At 42.1% G+C, this 7,382-nt stretch overlaps 1 protein-coding gene across 1 annotated transcript in view; it reads left to right on the plus strand.

The window, feature by feature from the left end:
- Positions 1-674: 674 nt before the first annotated feature.
- LOC101852926 (elongation of very long chain fatty acids protein 2) overlaps positions 675-7,382 on the plus strand; it is a gene marked incomplete in the record, with an annotated part of 26,928 nt that continues 20,220 nt past the window's right edge. Inside the window, 1 exon segment of the mRNA XM_013082473.2 lies at positions 675-1,551.

Here is a 7,382-nt window from a genome sequence, read left to right on the forward strand (position 1 = left end):
GGTTCTTCCCGCCCTTCTTTTAAAACTCTATAGGGTCTTCTTTGCATTTTGTTGCAAGCTGTTCTCCATATACTGTCCAGGATCTGTTCTTAGCTTCGTTTACTACTATTGTTTTTTGGCGGCGTTCCTTTCTTAATAGGATGTGATCTTCCTCTGTCTTTGATTTCTGCCACTTTATGAATGCCTTTTTCTTCAGTTGGGTGGCTTCCTTTACTTGGTCACCCCACCGTATTGATTTCCCTTTCTGCTCTCCTATTTTCCTGGTGCCGCACTCTTCTTTGAATGCTTTGTTCACACATTTTGAAGTAGCTCCATTTCTCTTCAATGTCTCCCGGTTGTTTGGGCACTTTGTGAAATACATATTTCAAATGTTCTTGTATCTTATCTTTGGTATCGTCATTTATATTTCTGAGATTCACGTCAGAAACAGAGGAGTAGAGGACCTACATTGAAATTTTTTTAAATAAAAAGGTTCAAGGTTAGTCTGTGGGTGGTTTGGCGGGTGTTCTGGTGTGGTTTGCTTCTTTTTTCCTATCAAACATCTATCGTCCTTATCTCCCCTTCTTCTTTTTTATGTTTTTTACTCTCTTGTAACACCTAAATCTTCTGGCGCTCATATGACCTTATGCAGTTGCGAGCGCCGTAAAACCTCTACTAAAACTTTTTTAAAGTTAGTCTATGTTTGATAGGGAGAAACGGTCCATAAATAACTATTTTTTAAAGTGTACGAGGACCTCGTAGTACACTGTCATCATGATAACGCTTGGTTTGACTTCGGGAGTCCCAGTTCGGCCTCACTGTGTTGCACTACACTTAAACGGTTTTGGGAGAGCGAGTTGATCCATATAGGTTGATGGTTTGGCTTTCGCCTTTCAATTAGAGGACATGCCTTTAATTTCGTTTATGGAATTTTATTTTATTGAGTATCTCCAGTTTTCTACTAGGATACCGTATCACGCCCAGCCCAGGTTGGCTCTGGAAGACAGGTTGAATTTCTAAATGATTTGAAATGTCTGAAGTGCAGCTAAGCCTGTTTAGCCAAACGAGATTTAGAATCTTTAAAAAAAATTTTAAAGGACCAATAAACCATTTCACAGTACCAGTTAGTAATCCAGGCCTTCATCTAGTGATCCCATTTTGGAAAATTGACCGGTTAACCGGACGTGTTACTCGGAATTTGACCTGCCTTTACGCTAACGTTTGCAATCCCGACACCGTTGGTTCGCCAAGGTTAAACAGTCCCCAGGTCAAATTAGCGCACAGGGGACCGAATAGCCAATAACTGGATCTTTGCTGGACGACTTACGCTTGCGTGAACAAAAGGTGCAGTGGCGCAGTGCGAGGGTTTAGTCCCTGGCTTACCGTTCGACCTGGATACTCGCCACGAGGTTACAAGACCTTCGGTCCGGATTTTCCGCCCGCAAGTTTTGCTATACTAGCGCCTTGTGCCTAGGTATTTGTCGACGGAGTGTGGTGACTTCAGTACACGCAGCACTGACGCACCGTATCGGCTAGTGGGTGATTCTTGGGTGTTCTGGTGGCGATTAATATTCAAGACACAATGGGTAATTGTACAGTTATAATTTTTGCCGGTTACGCGATGCCGTTCATGTGGAGGAATGAATGATTCTTACTACGTTTGTTTTTTTTGGTGTGTGTGTGTGTGTTCTAAGAGTGTGATTTTAATTTAAGGTTTCAAAAATAATCTCATAATTATCCTTCCGTTCTCGGCACTCCACCTCCTCCTCCCTCCCCCGCCCCCTCAGTGTTTTCTCTCTCTTTTCTCACCCTCATTTCTCTACCCTTCTCATTTACACTTATTTTCCTACCTACGTGAACGTCCCCTTTTACCTATTTATAGCGTCTATTTTTTCCGGCTGTATGTTTCCGCTCTTTAGATGCCCCTCTTGTCCTCTTTGCATCTGTCTGTTGGCCCGGGCTTCTTGTAACATTTGTCATTTTGTATAGATTTGAACTATTTCCGTAGGTGGTGGCGCGGGTGCTCTGGTGTGGTTTGCTACTTCTTTCCTACCAAACATCGATCGTCTTTATCTCCCCTCCTTCTTTTTCTGTTTGTTACTTTCTTGTAACATTGTAACACCTCTAATCTTCGGCACTCACATGACCTCCAAGTCCGTAAAACACTTACTAATACTTGACTGAAGTGTCTTTAGGCCATTCCCAAAAGGGGGGGGGGGGGCATTTCTTGTTCATGCAGAGTAGAATTTGTAAATGGGCTGATTCATCAATGTCACGCTCATAACTGCCTAATTCACAACAAGGAACTGCTGCTTTTTCTTTCCTAATCCTTACTATGGTCATTTTTCCTCAACTTCTTTTGTATGTTTGTCACACTCTTCTGACCCGCTATTTCGTGGTGCCTTGAAAGTCGAAACAGACTTTGTGCTGTTGAAGCTAGAGAGGTGAGAAGCCTGATTCTGTGTAAAGACTTCTCTGTTGACATCCACCCCTTGGCTCTCATATGACCGTATGCAGTTGCGAATGCCGTAAAACCTCTACTAAATAAATAAATAACTGTAGATCTATAAAAACAAACAAACAAACAAATAAACACTTACTGAAATTAAAACGGACTACTTCCATGTGCACTTTAATACACATCATAGGCTACAAAGTGCCATTGAAATGTTGGCACAAGTGTTGAAGACAAGGCACTGATGGACGTGCCGATGTTTTTTTTTATTGCTGGAAGTTTGAATGAGACCCAGAGAACGTGTGTGTGTGAACTGGGATACGAGTTTGTCACCTTGCACAGACACACTGAGTGGTCCATACGTGATATCGCGTGGAACAGTTCTGTGCCAGTTTTTATCTAGTGATCTGCATGACCCTCTTCTTACCTTTTTCGAACTCCCTTCACGCCACCACCACCCCCCCCTCTCTCTCTCTCGCTCTCTCTCTCTCTCTCTCTCTCTCTCTCTCTCGCTCTCTCTCTCTCTCTCTCTCTCGCTCTCTCTCTCTCTCTCTTTCTCTCTCTTTCTCTCTCTCTCGCTCTCTCTCTCTCTCTCTCTCTCTCTCTCTCTCTCTCTCTCTCGCTCTCTCTCTCTCTCTCTCTCTCTCTCACGGGTTAGCGGTTAAGCGTTTAGCCATCGCACACAGGAAACCCAGTTGACTCTGCCTAATTGTGTGGCTGCTTGACTCATTTAATTATCAGTATTGCACAATATTATCATTATCAGTTTCTCCACTCTTTAATCTTGCACCAAGAATACCCCCCTCCCCCAACCCGAAACAAAAAGGTAAATTAAGAAGGAAGGCTGATTGACATTACTGAATCGCCTGACATTCAGGGAGGGGGGGGGGTCCAAATTCCACAGGGTTAAAATGTAGAGCAATGTGAACTTTTAAGAAGAAAGGAGTGCGCAGCAACACAAAAACAGATGGCCTGGAAAGATAATTAATTACTGGTCCATATTATAACTCCGGGGTCTCTATTTTATTCCCAACATTTGACTGTCTTATCCACTGTTTTCTAGCTACAAACTCGTCCGATAAAAAGGGAACATACTGTTTTATCTTTGTGTGTGTATTTAAAGGTACCATGTAGTTCTGGTTATCATGTCGCCTTTTGTGTTATTGAATTTTTAAAGCTCTTTTACGGGTTGTTTATTTTTTTGGGGGTGGGGCTTATAAAGAAGATATTTTTGCTTAAGGCTGCCTTACCGGCGCATGTAGTGTAGCTGCTATGCGCTTAGTTGTCGCACGTAGGAGACCCAAGTTCAATTCCCAAATGAGGAGACATTTTTGTCGAGTATCTCGGTCTTTCCCCTGGGATTTTGTATCCCTCACAGCCCGAGTTGGTCCTGACAGAGAGGGGCACAAGCTGGCCTGTTAAATGATGTGATGGAGGGTGTAAAAACTCCTGTATTAAAAAAGGTTGTCGCGATTAAACGTAATAAGGAGTAAATGAAAATAAAGTGCGTGTAAACTGAGGAATTATGTTGTGCAGTCTTATAATAACGAGCTTGACGTATAGTTTTGTGGGTAGTGTCGTTTTTTATCAGCGAAAAAAGAAACACACAAACAAAGCGAACAAAAATCTAAAAACAAGCCAGGAAAAGAGAGGGAGTGGGAGAGAGAGAGAGAGAGAGAGAGAGAGAGAGAGAGAGAGAGAGAGAGAGAGAGAGAGAGAGAGAGAGAGAGAGAGAGAGGGAGAGAGAGAGAGGGAGAGAGAGAGAGAGAGAAACAAAGAGTGAAAGAGAGAGAGAGAGAGAGAGAGAGAGAAACAAAGAGTGAAAGAGAGAGAGAGAGAGAAACAAAGAGTGAAAGAGAGAGAGAGAGAGAAACAAAGAGTGAAAGAGATAGAGACAAAGTGAGAGAGAGAGAAACAAAGAGTGTGTGTGTGAGAGAGACAGAGAGAGACAGAGACAGAGAGGAGCGCGGGGGCTCTTTCTCTCTCTCCTCTCTCTCTCTCTCTCTCTCTCTCTCTCTCTCTCTCTCTCTCTCTCTCTCTCTCTCTCTCTCTCTCTCTCTCTCTCTCTCTCTCTCTCTCTCTCTCTCTCTCTCTCTCTCTGCTGGTGTGGTGATATTGAGTCGTACCATACTGTATCTCTGCTGTTTGCTGGAAATTTCTTATATCATCTTATGAGTCAGTGGCAGACTGTCTGTAAACAATGTGCAACATTTGCCTTGGGTTTATAATAGATCTACAACAAGTTTTATGACATGGATTTTTATCGAAACTGTTTTATCAGAGATATTTATTTATGTGGTTTGCCTCTTGCTTCTTCTTTCCTATCAAACATCTATCGTCCATATCTCACTTCCTTTTTTGTTTGTTACTCTCTTGTAACACTTCTAATCTTCTGGTGCTCATATTATGACCTTATGCAATTCCGAGCGCCGTAAAACCTCTACTAAAACAAAACAGATATTTATTCTGCAAACTTTTAAAACAAATTATGTTCATCCTTCATGAAAGTCTACTTCCACCTCCCTGTCGATATGATTAGGAACAATGATTTTTCTCCGCGCATCGTAAAACCATTTTGGAATCGGAGTGGCAATTGCAGTAAATTAAAAAGTAAATTGACGGGTACAACGAAATTCGAAAATGAAAATTGTGGGACGAAAACGGTATCTCCCGGCACATTGCGTATGTGTACAGCGTAATGGAATATTACTGTCGACATAAAGACTTTTGGAAGGGAAGGGAGATTTTTTAAGGTTATCTCTGAAATGGAAGTCAGTTAGCCAAGTTCATTATTTTTCCTTTAAAAAAATATGGTATATTTTGTACGGCCTTACCATCAACTACAACTTATCGACCTGTCGAAATTTGAGGGTTATCACTTTGTCTCTTGGTGGATTTTGGCCGTTATTGTTTCGAACTTGATGTGGAATACAATTAGTCGACTCGGTTCATCTCGTCTTTGTCATGGTTCATGTGAATGCTAATGAATAGATAGATTTTGTACTCTTCTCTCTCGTCAATTTGTCCTGCAGTTGGCACAATCGTTCTTTTCCCGTGTGCTTGCAGCACCGGGTTATTTCCGCACTGTGCGACACTCGCAAGATAAACAAACAGCAGCGCTGCGATCGCCGACAGAACAATGCATTCCCCCCCCCTCACTAGACCCCCAGGTCCCCGGGGTTCTATGCATAATTCTGCAACGTTAGCCAACTACTGTGGGCCGGACAGGGCAGCCTTCTGTGCTTGTGTCCCCACATGGCGCCTGGGTCCTGTAGCCTGTTGTGCTGCCAAAATGCAGTGTTGTCTGAATGAAAAATGTACACACACACGCGCGGGGGGGGGGGTATGCAGGCAACACGGTTACGGTTGGCCTGGTTTTCGGAGATGTTTATCGTTAGTAACATGATTTTGCAAGAGAAGAACAAAATGTATGTCTAAGTTCTTCTGGGAGTATCACAAGCAGCCTAGATATAATCAATGTGTGCTTAGTTTTTCAAAGGCCTTTTTACTTGTCACTGTGTTAGGTAATGTTGGCACTACACTCGTGTATTCTTACCGTGTATGACCCAGTTAAACGGTTAGCACATTTCAGTGCCGATGCATTCTTTTAAAATCCAAGTCTTTCGAGTTTTTCCTTTTTGTGTTACGGAGGAGAGATGCTCCTTTTTATATCTTGAAGAAAGTGTTTTGTAACCTTTTAGTGCCGCTGATATCTTTAGTTGTCATGAGATTGTACATAATGTAAGGGGCGGCTGGTTAGACGGTGCCATGGTAGGTCCTACTTCTTTACTTTCCCTCTATTGTTTCTGTCTTACTTTTCCCCAGCACTAAATAACTATTATTGTATCGATGTGCTTCTCTTTTTTACTCATACACAAGCATAAACAAAGCCTCTGTGTGTGTGTGTGTGTGTATGCGTGAGAGAGGGAGAGAGAGAGAGAGAGAGAGAGAGAGAGAGAGAGAGAGAGAGAGAGAGAGATAAAAAGGAGAGGGAGAGATAAAGATATTCAGTGTACCCGTTTCGTCCCACATCTTCGTTTCAGTACCCGTTTCCGTTCCACTTTCTTCTTTCGCCGCGATTTTACCAGTCTTCGTCCCACATTTACAAAATAATCCTGTAATCGACATATCTCTCTGTCTCTGTCTCTCTCTCTTTCTCTCTCTCTGTGTCTCTCTTTCTCTCTCTCTTCTCTCTCTCTCTCTCTCTCTCTCTCTCTCTCTCTTTCTTTCACACACTCTCTCTTTCTTTCACTCTCTCTCTCTCTCTCTCTCTCTCTCTCTCTCTCTCTCTCTCTCTCTCTCTCTCTCTCTCTCTCTCTCTCTCTGCTGGTGTGGTGATATTGAGTCGTACCATACTGTATCTCTGCTGTTTGCTGGAAATTTCTTATATCATCTTATGAGTCAGTGGCAGACTGTCTGTAAACAATGTGCAACATTTGCCTTGGGTTTATAATAGATCTACAACAAGTTTTATGACATGGATTTTTATCGAAACTGTTTTATCAGAGATATTTATTTATGTGGTTTGCCTCTTGCTTCTTCTTTCCTATCAAACATCTATCGTCCATATCTCACTTCCTTTTTTGTTTGTTACTCTCTTGTAACACTTCTAATCTTCTGGTGCTCATATTATGACCTTATGCAATTCCGAGCGCCGTAAAACCTCTACTAAAACAAAACAGATATTTATTCTGCAAACTTTTAAAACAAATTATGTTCATCCTTCATGAAAGTCTACTTCCACCTCCCTGTCGATATGATTAGGAACAATGATTTTTCTCCGCGCATCGTAAAACCATTTTGGAATCGGAGTGGCAATTGCAGTAAATTAAAAAGTAAATTGACGGGTACAACGAAATTCGAAAATGAAAATTGTGGGACGAAAACGGTATCTCCCGGCACATTGCGTATGTGTACAGCGTAATGGAATATTACTGTCGACATAAAG

The sequence above is a fragment of the Aplysia californica genome, unplaced genomic scaffold (assembly GCF_000002075.1).
Source record: "Aplysia californica isolate F4 #8 unplaced genomic scaffold, AplCal3.0 scaffold00176, whole genome shotgun sequence".
NCBI lineage: Eukaryota > Metazoa > Mollusca > Gastropoda > Aplysiida > Aplysiidae > Aplysia > Aplysia californica.